The sequence below is a fragment of the Pelodiscus sinensis genome, chromosome 15 (genome assembly GCF_049634645.1).
Source record: "Pelodiscus sinensis isolate JC-2024 chromosome 15, ASM4963464v1, whole genome shotgun sequence".
Lineage (NCBI taxonomy): Eukaryota > Metazoa > Chordata > Testudines > Trionychidae > Pelodiscus > Pelodiscus sinensis.
Window position 1 is genome coordinate 11,458,268 of NC_134725.1, and position 17,373 is coordinate 11,475,640.

Consider the following 17,373-nt stretch of genomic DNA (forward strand, 5'->3'; position numbering starts at 1 on the left):
CACCTGTGCTTTTTCCTCTTCTTCTGAAAGAACTCCCTCTTTCCCATCCACACACGCTTTTTTCTGAAAGAGCTCTTTTGGAAAAAGGCTTCTTCCTCATAGAAAAAAGTTTACCAATGTCAGAAAAAACCCTCTGTTCTTTCTATTTTTTTTTTCTCAAAAAGAATGTGATTGCAGTGTGGATGTAAGTGAAGTTTTTTCCGAAAAATGAACATTTTTCTGAAAAAAAGTCTGTAGTGTAGCCATAGCCTTGTTGTTAGGAAGTGAACCCTCATGAAGAACAGATTTTTTTTTAATCTGGTTTGTGTGGTTGTATTGTTATTGAAATGGGGAGCCATTGCACAAACCAAAGGCTGATGTCAGACCTGAGTCCACACTGTGCAGTCTCAGGAGCAGGAAGAGAGCTAAAGAAAGACAGTCCCAGGTCACTCGTGGCAGAGAGCACTGTGGCTCAGGTATTAAAAACAGAAATATACTCCATGGAAGGGAAAAAATGCATACTATTCCACTCGCTGCAATCCAAGCCCTTCTCTTCCCCATCTTCCCCCCTCCTCCTGCCTAGGTGTTTTAGTGGCAGGTTTTGCCTTGCTTTTCAGAGTGGGCTCCCTTCCTCAACATAACACAGGTGGGGGCGGTGGCAGAACGAGGCACAGCTCCAAATCCATTGTGTGTCTTTTACACCACCTAAACACAGCCTAGCTGTGCAGTTCCCCCTCCCTTCCTTTTGGGAAGAGGCAGGTGCAGGGAGAGATCCTGCTGGATGTACAGTCTGCGTACCCAGGGCCAGACAAACAGCTTTAGATCAATGGTAGGGTAATGCTCCCCAAGTGATTCTGCCCTCTCTGCTTGCTCTGGGTCCAGCTCTGTGTTCCATCCTATACAAATCTATGTGGGGAGAAGGGGGACTTTCTTGGATGGGACAGGGTGTGCAGGAAGGCAAACACTGCTCCAGGCTGCACTGTGGCTAGGGCTGGAGTTAAGTGGCTGTGGCTCTGGCCAGACTCTTTCAGGGACTGTAGAGGAACCATTCCCTAGCTGAGGGCTCCTGTCCTTTTCAGAACAGTTTTGGCTGGAATCCCCTTGGCTGGAGCCGGCTTTGGCATAAGGGATGGGACAGGCTGCAAAGTGCCTGTCAACTGGGGAGGGAGGGGGAAGCTCTTACTACCTCTAACTGGAAAAACCCATTTCCCTGGGGTGGCTATTTGGCCCTTGCTAGAGTGGAAACCCCCCCTCCACACTGAGCCAGGAGGTTCTATAAAAGAAGTGAGGCTGGGAAGGCAGATCCTGGACCTCTAATGAGGGCTGCCCCCTTTCACTCCACACCCCTCCAGCCCCTGGTTGGACGGCAAAGTGAGCGGGTGCCCGCGATGATAGGCTAAAGGAGGCACATTAAGGACTAAATTCCTCCTCACGACCCGCGTTGAGCTCATCACTGGGGCTCCGTCCCTACATATTTATGCTGCCTTTTCATCTCCTCGCCAAGAGACGCTCCGTGCTTTCAGGGGAGGAGAGAGAGGAGAGGGAGGGCTAGGACGGCTACTTATTCCTCACGCGGCACGGGAGAGCGGAGCAGCCAAGTCCACTGCTTGGGGGAAGGGGGAGCCTAGCTCGGACAGCCGAAGGCGGCTCCTCGTGTGGCAAGGTAAGGCGATTGCGCGGAGCCTCTGCGCTCCGCACCTGCTGCGGGGGAATGCGGCTAGACCCGCCGGCTGGCGCCCTCGAAACGGCTTTTGTGTTTTTAACCAGGACTGGGGGGTGGCACAGAAGGTAAGCCCTGGCCTGTCCTCTCGGCGTGCCAGGACCTCTCTCCCTCTGGGCACGGCTTTCCAGGCACAAAGTTGTCCCCTTGTAGGGAAAATCCACCCCTGCTTGTCGCAGAAGTGCGGGATGAGGCAGCCAGGCTGGCTGGTCGCTGGGTTGGGTTGGCGTTTCTTGAGCAAACTTTTCAATTACTTTTCGGGTTGTTCAGGAGTGTGTGCTGTGTCCCTCTCCTACACAAAGCCGCAATGCCAACTGGTCGACACCAGCGAACGTGCGCTGGCTCGGCAGGTAGACAGAATCCCCGCACTTTAAGAATCCGTATAATGGGTGTCCTTCGGGGGTGGGATATTTGCTTGTGCGCGCACGGCTGTATGAAAGGCGGGTGGATCCAAGGCCAGACTGTAATATTTCCCACCGAACTTCGATCTGCCCGCACGGCCCCGGGGCGATTTCCACTTTGGGAAGTTGGTGCGAGCTAAAGACCCGGGAGAGAACAGCTTGTAGGGAAAGAAGGTGGCTTTCCTTTTTTTGTTTTTTGTTTTTCTTTGTTTTTTGTCTCGGGTCAAAGAAGTTTTGGAACGAGCCAGCCGGCTCTCGTGTTAGTCAATTGCCCCCCGAATTCCTCCTCCTCCTCCCCCCAGCCTTCCCGTTCACACTTCGGAAGGCAAGGGCATTTCGGAGCGAGAAAAGCGGGCTAGAGAGCAGGGTGTGCAACTGGGCTGCCTTGGTGCCCTTGTTGGGAGTAGCGAAGAGCTGGCCCCGCGGGAGACAAGGGGGCGATGGGGGACAGCTGCGGGGCTGACCTTCTCAGCTTGGCTTCCCGCGGAAACTTGGAGGCGAGCAGTGCCATGCCAGCCGGCACGCCGCACCTTTTGGCCGGTGGAGGAGGGAGGGGCGGGGTAGGGGATCCTGACCCGCACCTCCTGGTCGGTCCGGGCGCAGGGACAGACTGCGTTTCTGGCAGGGCTGTAGCGCACAGACTAGCGCGCCCGCGCCCCTCAGCAAATCTCGCCCGCTTGCTGCGATCTTGGCCGCCCCGGCAAAGCGGCCGGGTGTCCCGCCGCCTTAGCCCCGGCGGGCACGTAGGGTCCGAGCCAGGTCCGATCCGTGCCAGCCCCGAGCTGCTGCTCTGGCTGCAGAGTCTCGGGCGGTGGGGACGGGAGAGATCTCGGAGCCTGTTCCCCGCGCGGGCCGAAGGCGCTCCTCGAAGACTGGAGAGCTAGCGCGTACTGAGCGCTCACCCGAGGCCCGGGCCCCGTGCGCTGGGCCGGGCAAGCTCGCCCGAGCGCTGTGGAGGAGCTTTGCGAGCTCTGTCCCTGGGAGAGCACGGGGCTGCGAGTGGAAGCTGTGATCTTGCGCCGCCGCTCCTCTGTTAGCACCGGTGCGGAGATTAGACCGGCCAGCTACGGCGGGGGTCGAGGGGTGGCGGGATGCCAGAGCCTCATTACGATGTGCATCGCCCTACAGCGGCTCGGCTCCCCTGCCGGCCCGTGGCGAGAAGCGGCCGGCGGCTGCAGCCCCGAGGCACGAGAAACTAGCGAGCTTGTGCCGCAGCCGAGCGCGAGAAAGGGCCGGGTGAGGGGCAGGGGGCGGCGGGTTCTGCTCTGGGAGAATTAACATCCTTGCTGTGGCCCGGGGCGCGCGGGGCCCCGGCTTCGGCGCCGGGAAAGCGCAGAAGAAATAGCCGCCCTGGGCGTATCCCGGGGAGGGGGGGAGCCGGGCGCTGACCTAAGGTGAGCGGGGTGTAGAGACTCCCGAGCGGTGCACTCAGCCTCGCTGCTCGCAGCCTGCCTGCCGCCGGGCCCGGCGCTGCCCCGTGAGCACCTGGCCGCCCAGGGATGGGTGGACAGCGCCCGGCGTGACCAAAACGCACCCGCGCTACCCAGGGCCGCTACCCGCCGGCGCTTTCCCGAACCAGTCGCCGGATGTTTCGCTTTTCAGGAGCTGCGAGTGCACCGAGCTGCGCCCCTTCCCCGCCCGGCTGCGCCCTTTCTCTAACGCACCTTCGGCCAGCGGGAGTCAGTGACCGGCGGCTCGGAGCAGCCACGGGTGGGCTGCCCATGGGTCGCCCCGCTAGCATCTCCCCTCTGGGCCTCGCCTTTGTCGCGGCCCGGGCTGCCTCCCGCGGAAACTTCTCCTCCTCCAGCTGCACAAGGAGAGTCCTTCCCTAGCGGCAACTTTTGAAGGGCCACGCAGGCCCATGCGAAGGGAGCGTCCTTTATACGCTCCGCTTGCTCTGTGGGGGCAGCACGCCGGCCCGGCTAGGTTTCTGGCTGCGGAGCGCCCGGGCTCTGAGCGGCCGCCCCTGGCTCTGTCCGTGGTGCTGAAGTTGGGCTAAGGCCTGTCCGAGCCGCGGGGCGCTTGGCCTGGAGCGCTCAGACAGGGCGCCCAGCCGGCTTGAGGGGCCCCTGTTCGCTGCGTTCGCCGGTCCAGCGTGGTCCAGGCCTGAGGAAGAGCCGCTACCAGCTGAGTCCGGAGCGCGGAAGGTGAAATGGCAGCGGCTCTGGGCGGGCAGGCGGCCCCCAAACACATCAGCTCATGGGAACTTCTCCCCTGGAGCTGTTCTGTGGGCCCTCTGGAGCGAAGGCGGCGGCTGGCTCGTTCCACGCCGCAGCCCTACGCCCCTTCTCTGGGTTCCTCTGGGCCAGGATTAAGCACCTAGCCGGTCTCCCCTGTTCTGTCGCCCTCCATCTACCCGCCTCAGGCGTGGCCCCAGCAGAGACGAGTCAATACGTTTAGCAGGCTGCAGGCTCCCTTCTGTGAGCCCGACTTCAGTCGGATCCCTCTTGGCCGCCTGGTGTCTGCCCTTGGGACCGCGCTTGTTCTGGGCCGAAGCGGGTGGAGATTTCCCCGACCTCTTTGTCCAGTCCGGTGCAATTCCAGATCCCTTTGCACACAGGTGCTGAGACAATTTGTAAAGTGGAGGTGCTGAGAGGTGTTGCATCAGAGTGGAAACCCTGCATATAATGGAAACCTCTTTAAGGGGGTGGCAGCAGCACCCCCTTGGTCCCAGGTTTCAGCGCCTATGCCTTTTCCTTCCCACTGATAATTCCTTCCATCCTCAGGCTGCCCCCCCCCCCCCATTCCTCCACCCCCGTCTGGGAGCTGTCTTCCACCCTAGACCGAAATTCGGAGTCAGACTTCTTCGAACCTCTCAGAAATGAGGAGCGGGAGCCAAACAGAGGGAGGTTGGGGGCTACCGTTTAGGGGAGACAAACTTCAAATCGGATCTCCATTCAGATTTTGAAACTCCCTCCCCCCATATCCTGGGGTGAACAGAGATGAGATGGAGGAGAAATAACCAAGGATTTTGCTCCAACTAGATGCATACTGGATTCTGCTTCAAGTTGAAGCCTAGAGAAGGAGGGGTAGCGAATGTGCCTAGTCAAGGTGATCGGGAAATTAATTTTTTTGTTTCAAGGAGATGGGAAAGTAATTTTTATCTTTAAAAATGTAGTTTGTTGCAGCCAAACTCAAAGGAGAGGCGCACCGCTTGCTGTGCATGGTGTGTGACTCAGAGCAGGGTCTTGTGTAGTGCCTAACCATCAACTGCCTCCAGCTAAAGCAAAAGGGGAGGCAGGGATCTCATGCACTGTTAACAAATAATAAACACGGAGAGGTGCTTTTCCATTACTTACTGTGTATCCAAAGGCTCAGATTGTACTGGTGTAAATCATCATCGCTCCATTCAAGTCAATGGAAAGATGCGGATTTATGCCATGAGAAGATGTTTGCTTAACTGGATGCCTTTGCATCTATAGCTAGCTGCCTTCATTTTCTTCCTATGCTTTCAAGTTAAGATTTTTCGGAGGAAAATCCTATCAGGCCACTTGATAATTCATGTACTAAATCCCTGAAGGTCTGATCCACCTTCCACTAAGTCAATGGAAAGATAGATGCTCATTAATTAAAAGGGGAGCAGAATCAACCCTTAGGCATGAACAGTGCTGTACAGATGTGTGGGAGGGAAAGGGGAAACTTTGACAAGCACAAAGATACTGACCTGCCAAAATCCCACTGACTTTCAATGACTGTGAATGCCATTTGTGCCTTGACAATTCTCCTCCTGAGTCCCTGCCCCCAAAGAATTTACAATCTAGGTCTAAATATAACATTCTAGTGGTAATCTAGCTTAGGAGCCGGTGCTATGAAATGTTGTTCTAATGTAGTCTATATTTGCATTTCAGGTCAGTAGTGGATCTGGATAAAGGCTCAGGAAATCTGCCAAAATGTTTAAATCAGTGACTGAATACTATGTATAGTAACTGATAAGTCATGTGCACTCTGCTTGCATACATTAACATTTACCTTTCCTGAGTAAGGAGAACACTATTCAATATCTCCACAATAAATCCACTAGGAACCAGAAAGGTACAGAAACCATGACCATGTTGTTCTGCTCATGCATGTATACAATAACTGTGGCATCAAATAAAAAAGATGTGGATAATCTGGTCATTTATGTACGCCCATAAATAAACATGTTCTGACCTAAAAATAGAGAGAGCTATAAGCCAGTGTCTTTGCTGAAACTAAGGGAGTGTGCATTTGCTCACATCAGCCTTTTCCAAATGAATTTCATAGTACAATGTGTACAGTACCTGAACCAATGTAGTCTTATGTTAATATCATCTGGTTGAATGTCACCATATACTGCAGCTGTAAAGGAAGCAGTGCTAAGTACCAATGTGATAATGTACAAATGTTCAAAATTTATGTGTGACTAAATGTAGCATAGATATAGATTTGGATGCACCTGTTGTTGTGCATGCAAAATGTTTATAGCTGCAGTACCTTGCCTTTTGATAGCACCTTTTGTCTGAAGATCTCAAAGCACTCTATAAATAATTAGAGATGTAGCCGTGTTAGTCTGGTGTAGCTGAAACAAAATACAGGACTATGTAGCACTTTAAAGACTAACAAGATGGTTTATTAGATGATGAGCTTTCGTGGGCCAGAAGTGGGTCTGGCCCACGAAAGCTCATCATCTAATAAACCATCTTGTTAGTCTTTAAAGTGCTACATAGTCCTGTATTTTGTTATAAATAATTAGTTGGGCTTCCCAATTCTGCGTATTCTCTCCATTGCACAGACAACTTGGCCTACATTTTCAGGGTCTGTTACTGCACCAAGCCTTTTCTCCAACTGGACACCCTCCCCCACCAATTAAGGCAACCAAAAATTAGTGGACACTTGAAAATGTGGACTTGTCCAGATTTATGAAGAAGTGAGACTGGAGTTCTGGGGACTATAGTCCCTCAGCCTCTCTCAGCGTTCATATAAAATCAGCTTCATGAGTAGATCCATGGGGCACAATATAGCCCAGATTTAAGAGTTCATCTGCTCCTGCTCTTATTTCACCCCTCTCTTTTCATAGTGCTTGATTCTGTGCTCTGCATCCAGCACTCAATGCAAATGTTTTCATGGACCACAGTGGGTGTGGAATCAGGTCATAGTGGACTACTGTCATTGAAACCATTGGGACTGCTTGCCAAGTAAGACACTACTCAGCATGAGCGAGGTGTCCAAACTCTTTTTCAAAATGCTTTTCTACAAACACCCTCCCCCTCCTCCTGAGAATCAGAGTACTGGAAGGGACCTCCTGAGTCACAGAGTTCAGAACTCATAATCCAAGCATTCAAGGGATCTCCTGGGTTATGTAGAGAATCAAGTCCCCAGCTATTACAGACAACACCATTGTATTGTCTTCTTTGGTAAACTCATCAAGCGCTTTCTTAAAAAAAGTGACAGCCCCCTTTATTTTTAAACCTTTACTAACAAAGAAAGGGGGGACTCTAAACAAAGAAAGGGGGGACTCTCCCAAAAGCCAACAAACACACCCACTTCCTCCAGCAGAACTTTGGGAATTGCTAGAAATTCCGTGAAGTTCATTAGGGACTTAGCTATTGCTGTTGATTTTGCACAGAAGACATTCAGGCATTACAAGGATGAGCAAGGTATAAACTCTTATGATCAAAGAAACAGAGGTTCTGGACCTAAGTTATTGCAGCTCTATGCTTTGCACAGTCATTTGCACCAGTGGAAAATGAGAGCAAAAGGTTTGAATGGTAGCACTGCACACCCATTGTAAACAATGACTCTCAGTGAAAGGCGATAGTGACTTTGGGCCCCCACTTTTATGTCAGTGTCCCTAGAGACAGAAGTAGCAATGTTGGGTGGGCACAAGAGAACATGAAAATTTGGAGGAATTGTCTCTTCATGGAATGCTTCCATCAGGAACTGGCAGCAAGCCTTGAATGCCACTCTGTTTTGATAAGTGGCTTTGCTTCAAACCAAGAAACCATAACTCATGCCAGGAGAAGCTTGTCGCTTTCATGAGGATTTTAAATAGTGATATGAGTCATTCTTTCTGAAAGTCTGTGACAATGAAGTTTATTATCATTTTCTGTCTTAATTGGGCTGCTTCTCTCTCAGGCTTGTTATATTAGGAAGATTTCTGGGGAGTCAGCAGTAGCACAAATGTAAGAGAATCTGGGCTTTTGTGAAATTAGTCCAAAGCTTTATCCATGGAACATCTTAAGTTGCGATTTCTGCCATTAACTTTATTGCTTCTGGCTGGCTGCATTAGAGCTATTAAAGTTTGAGTCAACCAGCTATAACTTTAAACATCTTTTAAAATCGAAACATGTTTTCTTTCTTGTTCCTTGATTGGATTTCAAAGCCATATATCAAGTTACATTTTTTCATTTATTTCCCATCCATCTCTTGTACTTTTGGTAAGAGTTGTGGACAAACTGTTGTCATATCCGCATAGATCCATTTGTCAAATTGGAGCCTTCAATAAAATTCCATTCCACTTGGGAAATTGATATCAATGACATTTATGTTCTACAGATGGGCCCAAATCTAATAAGAACTTTACTGTTGCTTTTGGGTGGGATAGAATTGACTATTTTATCCAAATTGATCCAATATCACATTTCAGATGTATTCCCCTCCTCCCCCCGAACCCACTGATGAAATTGAAGTGGCAATCATGTTATTGAAATATGTTTAGCCCTGGAACTCTAAAAAAGCTGTTTCCATCATCAACATAGTTGTCTTGGCAACATTAAAATTTATTTCCCTCAATCTGCTTAGACAGCTGCAGGTTATTTCATTATATTTCAAACAAACTCCAATGACGCTTTATATATAGAATCCAGTCTTGCTCCTGCTGAAGGTCAGATCCTAATGCGATGGACAGTAACCACTGATTTCAGGGTGAATGTGTAGGAGTACTTTACAGATGAAATACAATTGGCTGGTGTTACCAGACCTGTTGGTTTCTTAGACTTGGCATTATTCTGTCATGGAGTGCACCAAGCAATGATGATTCAGATGAATATGAAACAATGTACATTGGTTCACACTGAAGAAATACTGTAGTGCTTGGATTCAGTTCAGCTATATTGGGATGAGTAAACATGTACTACTTTAATTTAATGAAAACAAAGCCCTGATTAGAGAGTAATGTATTCTTTTAGGAAATGAACACAGATGTATTTATATCAGAAAGTGGGTAACAATTTTATTAACTGCTTTCCTGCTGGTGACCTTAATGTATACATTCATAATCATTGAATCATAGAATACTAGAACTGGGAGGTACCCTGAGAAGTCATCAAGTCCAGTCCCCTGCCCTGATGGCAGGACCAAGCACCATCTAGATCATCCCTGATAGATGTTTATCTAATCTGCTCTTAAATATCTCCAATGATGGAGATTCCACAACCTCCCTAGGCAATTTATTCCATCGTTTAACCACCCTGACAGTAAGGAAGTTGTTCCTAATGTCCAACCTAAACTTCCGTTTCTGCAATTTAAGTCCATTTCTTCTTGTCCTATCAGCAGAGGCCAAGGAGAACAGTTTTCTCCCTCCTCCTTGTAACACTTTTTTCGGTACTTGAAAGCTACTATCATGTCCCCTTGCAATTTTCTCCTTTCCAAACTAAACAAGCCCAATTTTGCCTTCCCTCATAGCTTGTGTTTTCTAGAACCTTAATCATTTTTGTTGCTCATCTCTGGACCTTGTCCAGAATATGTATATAATGAATACACCCTGACTGTACTGCTAAATGTATCGGGCTTAGCACCTGGACTGAGCCCTTGACTTTTCCTTTTGGATGAAGAAAAGAAGAATATGTCCCATCCCACAAACAGGATGCAGAATGGCAACACAACTAAGTTATTGCACCCACTGTCTGCCATGGTCCTAGCCCTATATCTCCCTCCGTAGGAGCAAAGAACCAAATGTGGTATATAGCAGTAGACATTCCATGCCTCCCCTCTGATCTAAGCATAAGGTACCCACTGCAGCTCTTTCCCCTCTACTCTATGCAGGAGATCCATGCTGGTCACACTACCAGGCTGTGTCTACACTGCACCTGAAACTCAAAATAATTTAAGCAATTTGCACTACGCAGATCATGTAGCTTATTTTGAGTCTATTTTGAAATAGCTTATTTTGTCATTTGGCCCAGTCTACACAACACCAAATTTCAAAATACAGTGCTATTTTGAGCCATCCCTTACTCCTTGTAGAATGATGTTTACAGGGATGGCAAAATAGCACATTAACTATATTTCGAAATAGCGGACGTGTTCAAAAGCCGTGGGGTAGCTATTTTGGGATACCTCTGGTATCCCAGAATAACTTTGTTGGGTAGACATCGGGATGCTCTCAAACGTATGGAGGAATAGGCAAGAGTTGACCCCTAGGATTAAATCCTAGCATCTTATTTAGGCACAGCTTCCACTGAAGGACTTGGCCGGAAGCATCCAGTGATTGCTTGGGGATGGTAGATGGTAACAGTAGCATTCTGGGTGTGGTGGAGGCACAGCGGGGAAAGAGTTAAAATGCACTGCTACAGCCTGCATGGACTGGCTAGGTAAATTCTAGTGGTCCCCCCAAATACTGGGGTGGCCACAACTGGTGTAATATCAGTAAGCATAGAGTGCTGACAATGGCAAATAAAATAATTTCAGTTTATCTGTAAGTGTAAGTCAGCCTTGCGAAACAGTCAGGAAAACGTATCTGCCCAGACACACAATTTACTTTCCTGCCCTTTACTATATTGACTAATTACTAAATTCATAATGGTTTACTGGTCTGTCAAAGAAATATTACCTTTTTCAAAGTGGATTTTTGCCAGATGGGTAGACGAATCCCTGGGATTGTCACAAAGAGGCATAGATACTATGTATATGTACCATTGCACTGAACACGATTCCATTTCAAACAAATGCAAAGCAGTTGGCAAGAGTACAGACGACTGTCAGTGAATCATTTCAGTGCTCCATTTTCAGGTCCACAAATGCAGGTTTACAATAGCTGTGCATATGTTGCATCCCGTTGCTCTTCATCAGAATCACTGAAGCTCTATGGGTTGTAAAAATTAAACCCGCATAGATCTATCCGCTCCGGGGCTTTGTCTAACGATATAAATCCCCTGAAAACTGGTTTAAACAACACAATATTGTGTATGTAAAGCTGGCACATAAAAATGTTAAGTCATTAACATGGCCAAGATATATGAGGGAGCGGACTCAATTGATTTTGTAAAGAGCTGGGGAAAGTGAGTGCCAATCCTGAGGGCAGGTGTCTAATGTGTGTCCAATTCTAGTAGCCAGGAACTGATGGCTGGAGTAGTTAGGGGACTGTATAATAAACCACATAAGATTATTTGTCTTCTGTCTTGCTTTTAAATAAAATCAGCCAAATACCATATGTGCTGGATTTTATTACTTGAAAATGTGTCTGGCGACTCTAAAAGCTTTTCTTATCAGTTTTTTGTGGGATTTGGGGTTTCTAAAACCAAGGACCGCCAGGCTGTTTTGATTTTTATGCCTCGCTAACCATTAGCTCTTTCCCAGGGCCCAAATCTGCTACCCTCAGCCATGCTGACTAGGTCTTTATTCTCTGAATAATTCCATTGAAACCAAAGGGACTGGGCAAGGGGTAATGTACAATTTGGTTGGAGTGAGCAGATCAGAATTTGCCCCTGAGTTAATACCTTTCAGCAAGGTGCTGGAAGCATGTCGCAAGCCTAAACCTTGCCATGCCTTTGTGAAGTGGGTCAATACTGTTTTCCTCATTTTGCACACGGGGAAGGAAACTGTAGCCAAGATTTCAACTGAGTTGTTCATGGTCATGAAAGCCACCTGGCACAAGAATGCAAGAGTGCTGGTTCACAATCCCTCCTTGGTCTGACCTCCTTCGTTACCTGCAGGCTTGGACATCAGTGTAGTGTCAGAGTATTGCTTCTGGGTCTCATTAGACCACAATAGTGTGTGCCTGTTGCCAGTTCTGCATCCTAAAATATATCACAGCCGTTGTTATCAATAGCAACAATTCTTTATGAAGAGGCTACAGTGTGTGAGTGTTGCCATTAAATGGAGGTGTGCTGGTATTTCTGTGACCCTGATTACTATTATATCAAAGCAGCTCTCTGTCTCCAGTTTTTTATCAAATCATCCTGGAAGGCAAAACTTAAAAAACAACAAATAGCCTAGTAATACCTTAAAGACTAACAAAGCATGTAGATGGGATCATGAGCTTTCATGGATACAAGAAGTGGGCTGTTCCCACTAAAGCTCATGATACCATCTCTCTTTTGTTATTCTGTAAGGTGCTGCTAGACTATTTGTTGTTAGCCTATAACTGGAAAAACTTAACTCGGCTATCCCACTGAAGACCGAAAGGCAGACAGAGCTATTATCCCTATTTCACAGATGGGGAACTGAGGCCCAGCAAGATAAGTGATTTACCCAAGATTACATAGGCAGCCTGTGGCAAAGCAAGGAATAAAGCCTGACTCTCTCAAATCACAGGCTAGTGTATAATTTAAACTTGTTCTCTTTTATATGAAAGTGAGAGGATGATCATCCATCAAAGCAGCATATGTTTACTGCATTCAAAGGCAAATCCTGCTTACCATATTCACACAAGTAACACTAACACCAGTGAAAGTAAGCAACATTTGACCCCTAATAGATTTAATACTATGTTAAATGGTTATCTGAACCAATACTCTTGACTGTTCATGGATGATGTGTTTTTGCTGTACTAATAAGTCTGAGAGCTAGCACAGTTTTGCCATCCTGTTAGGACTGAATTGCTGCTCTCCTTTGTTTTCCATGAGTGGAACACTTCAGCTGCAGTTCAAAACTTGTCCTCTCAGTTCATAAAAGGAGACTGTCAACTGATGGTCAGAGGTGTGTGTGTGTGTGTGTGTGTGTTTATGTGTGTGAGTATGTGTGTTATACACTCGAGTCTTCAACTGCTGGGACACAAAGTCCCATCGCAGCAGGCAGCCTTAGGGAAGACCGACGGGTGCCCAGAGAAGTTTAACGTCCATGTCTTTGACCGCTAGGATCAGGATCCCTTCGCAGCGGGCAGCCAACAGGCTGACAGACGCCCCAGAATTTACAGGGAGAGCTTATTACACCTCAGACTTTGACTGCTAGGATACATGATCCCTTCGCAGCGGGCAGCCTAGGGAAGACTGAGAGATGCCCCTACGGATCTGTCCTCTGGAAGCGACATGATCCAAACACCCAGCTCTGCCTGTATCTGTCCCTTATGACCGGCTGGAGTTCTTTTAAATTGTGCCTGGTTATGTTACAGCAACTGAAGGAGTCAGGTTAAAGCTTAAACAGTTATAGGCTTATTAAAGAAGCTTATAAATCATATGGTTACAATGGCTATTGCTCTATTTCTTAACTGCTAGCAAATATAGATCTTAAAAATGGTTACAAAGAAAATAAAGATTGAAAATAGAAATAATGGTACCAAGTGACAGCTTAATCTTTAAGGAGCTCTAAGTCTATGTGTACCCTTAAGACAAAGGACACATCCAGGTACAATTCTGTGCCTCTCAGCTCCAGCGTATCAGGCCAGGGCCGGTCCCTCAATTCCTAGGAAAGATGAATACAAGGTGGGTGTCACCGTGGAACCTCGGGAGGCCAATCACCTAACCCGACCAGCAGATAGATGATAGATTGACACTCAAAGTAAGGGTGCTGCTGGACCCATCTTTATACCCATAGGGGCCCGTATCCTCTTTCTTATCTAAGATGCCAAATTGTACTGGTCCAAATTGTACTTTGTGATGCCAGTTCTTACAAGGGAGTTTCAACTTAATTTACACTTGCAAGAGAGATAACTAAATTGTGAGTACTGGACATTCCTCCCCCCGGACAAGTGTGTGTTCGTATCAATATGGGTTTCAGTCAAGGGCACTCCTCAGCAGCCTCTTGGTCAGCGATTAGTTCGACCACCCTCTTACTTCTGCTTACAGTTGTCCAGGGTCACTGGGTGAGCTGGCATATCTGGGCCTCCTGATTTTACTGCTCTGTGGCATGCAAAAATGGATGTTACGGAGGGGAGGGGGGTTCCTGTCTGGCTACAGAGACCTGCAGAAGCTGTGAAAGGTCATAGGACCTGCATGTGCAAGGAGCCAACCTACATAGGAAGACAACTCAGTCTACTGAGAATGCACTTCACATAGAATATTGGTATCTCATTTCCCTGCCATCCCCTCTGCCTGAAGCCCCTTTTGGGCATGTCTACACTACGGGACAATGTCAAATTAAGCTACGTAACTTCAGCTACATTAATTGCATAGCTGAAGTTGAAGTAGTTTAACTCTACTTTTGGCACTGTCTACACGGAGGAAGTTGAAGGGAACACACTCTCCCTGCGACTTCCCTTACTTCTAATGGAAGCAGGGTTATCAGCATCAACTGGAGCCCCTCCCCCCCCCCACAACTGTCTTCACTAGATCCACTAATTCGAACCCTGGAAGAATGACAGCGGCAGCTTCGATCTTTCTTTGTAGTGTAGACATAGCTTTTCTGTCCCATTGCACCATTTCATGCCTCCATTGTACACTTTGTACTCACATGGCATCATTATAACCCCCAAGCATTTTGTAAACATTTATGAAATCTACTGTGATTCTGCTATGTAGGTCAACTTATCTGTATAGTAGTGAGATGGAAACTGAGGCACAGAGTAGTCCCATAAATCCAAGGCCACACACACACAGTCAGTATCTGATCTGGTCAGCACTAAAAGACACTTGTCCTCTCATCTTTGCCCAAGAAGGTTGGAAGGTGTTCCTACTCCTTATTTCTATCTATTTCCTCAGAGTTCTGGAAGAGATATGTCCCAGCAAAACTTCTTTCAGTTTGAGGGATGGAGGATTAGCATGTTAGAAAAATATTTAAATGTTCCATTTTTAAAAAATTTTGGGTGTTTGGGCCAATATACCAAGTGGGGTGTGTAAAATAACATTGGCCAGGATTCTGCTTTGTCATACCCATGCAATTCCCTTGCCTCTTTTCTGTCACTGACAGCCATTGCCATCTGATGCATACTCATGAGTCACTATGAAATGAAAATGTGGCTGCAGATCAGCTCCCTTGAGGCTTCACTGCTGAAACTGTAAGGTGCAGGGGCACCAAGGACTGAGTGGCTCACAAAAAACTAAACTGTTCTGATCTTTAGCTGTGGGCCTGCTGGGGAGGTCAGGGGTATGTTATTGGGCCAACACTGAACAGGTGCTGTGCTGAGTCCATGCTGTCCCAGCGCCATGGATAAGTCCCCAGGCCTGACAATCTGGCACCTTCCACAGATTAATTTCACAAAGGATGTTGACCTCCTTTGTAAAGTGCTCTAAGATCTATGGGTGAAAAGCTCTGTAGAAGCTAGGCGGGATTATTGTTTGTTACAAACAAAGGATTGGACTCTGATGCTTTGCTCAGGAGGAAGTTATCTGAGTTCCACCACATGTAGAATCTGAAGGTTATTGTGAGCTGTGTGCATGAGTGTAGCTAATGCGTGAACCAATCTGTGCTGCTTAGAGCCTTCTACTCTGTTCCTTAGACTTCCCTCTTGGACCAAGTGCCTGGAATTGGTGTTTTTTATTGCTACCTCTGATTTTTCCTTGAAAAAATGTCTTTGCTCCTTGACGTGGGATGGCCTCTAATGAGATCTTCTGTGTTCTAAGAAAGCATTTATAATGGGCATGTGTTAACAAGCAGATTGAGAAGATGACCCCTGAAACCTCAAGCATTCCCTTCAGTGGAGTGTCTCCTGGTTGTAAACAGTATGGCTGTGTCTATATTGGCACCCCTTTCCGGAAAAGGGATGCTAATGAGACCAGTCGGAATTGCAAATGCCGCGGGGGATTTAAATATCCCCCGCAGCATTTGCATGAACATGGGTGCCGCTTTTTTCCGGCTCACGGTTTTGCCGGAGAAAAGCGCCAGTCTAGATGGGATCTTGCGGAAAACAAGCCCTTTTCTGGAAGATCCCTTATTCCTACACTATGAGTTTTCTTGGCAAAAAAATATGCTAATGTGAGACTCATTTGCATGAGTCATGATCTCATTTGCATATTTTCTGCTGATCCATTTTTGCACTGGGGTTTTTGCACATAAACAAACAGGCTACGTCTACACTGGCACCCTTTTCCGGAAATACTTAAAACGGAACAGTTTTTCCGTTATAAGTATTTCTGGAAAAGCGCATCTACATTGGCAGGATGCTTTTCCGGAAAAGCACTTTTTCCGGAAAAGCGTCCGTGCCAATGTAGATGCGCTTTTCTGCAAAAAAGCCCTGGTCGTCATTTTTGCGATCGGGGCTTTTTTGCGGAAAAGACTACTGTTCTGTCTACACTGGCCCTTTTCTGGAACAGTTTTTCCAGAAAAGGACTTTTGCCTGAATGGGAGCAGCATAGTTTTCCGGAAAAACAATGACGATTTTACATTAAATCATCATTGCTTTTCCAGAAAAGCAAGCGGCCAGTGTAGACAGCTCGCAGCTTATTCCGGAAAAGCGGCTGCTTTTCCAGAATAAGTGGCCCAGTGTAGACACAGCCGCAGTGTGGGCATTTTCTTTTTGCACAAAACCCCCTTTTTCCACAAGATCGGCATGCCTCCTTTTTGGGGGGCATAAGGATCTTGCAGAAAAAGGGGCTTTTGTGCAAAAAGAAAACGTCCACACTGCTTGTTTTTGCACAAAAAACCCAGCAAAAAAAAACAGCAGAAAATATGCAAATGAGATCATGACTCATGCAAATGAGTCCCTCATTAGCATATTTTTGCCAAGAAAACTCAGTGTAGACCTAGCCATTGGAGCTCCCCTGTCGACAAAGAGAACAAAGCATAGTGGGTAAGTAAGCCACAGTGCAGTGTTGTAGGAAGGCAGAGCTGATCCCTGCACTTCTTGTTTCTCTCAGCATTTTCCCACAGCATTCTCCAATGCTGGAAGCAGCATCATGAGCAGCTCTGTGAGCTCTCCATGCTGAGGAATGTCAAAGCAACACAGCCCTCTCCAACCTCCCCCCTGCAGCACCAGCAGTCTGCCTGCCGCTGTGTCCCTAGTGCAGGGCAGAACGGCAGTATTCCAGTGATTTGCTCTTTTTGTTTGTTCCCCTAGCGGAGCAGCTCACTCAGCTGTCAGATACTTCCTTGAGCTTTGAAAGGGGAGGGGCACATGCCTGCAGGGCATCAGAGGCAAAACTCTGAGCAGAGCCACCAGAACAGGCACTGTGGGGTACGGGCAGAAGCCAGTTCTCTGGACAAAACAAACAGCAGAGTCCA

The 17,373-nt window shown here is 47.6% G+C and overlaps 1 protein-coding gene across 9 annotated transcripts in view; it reads left to right on the forward strand.

Moving 5' to 3' along the window:
• The window catches only part of NOS1 (nitric oxide synthase 1), a 175,391-nt gene that overhangs the window by 64,517 nt on the left and 93,501 nt on the right, over nucleotides 1-17,373 (forward strand). For 2 of the 9 annotated variants that reach the window (XM_075898159.1, XM_075898169.1), the window contains exon 1: nucleotides 928-1,642. The exons of the other annotated variants lie outside the window; for them this stretch is intronic. The gene's annotated coding sequence lies outside the window, so the exon portion shown is untranslated. Of the gene's footprint in view, nucleotides 1-927; nucleotides 1,643-17,373 lie in introns of those variants that run through there. 9 annotated transcript variants of the gene reach the window in all.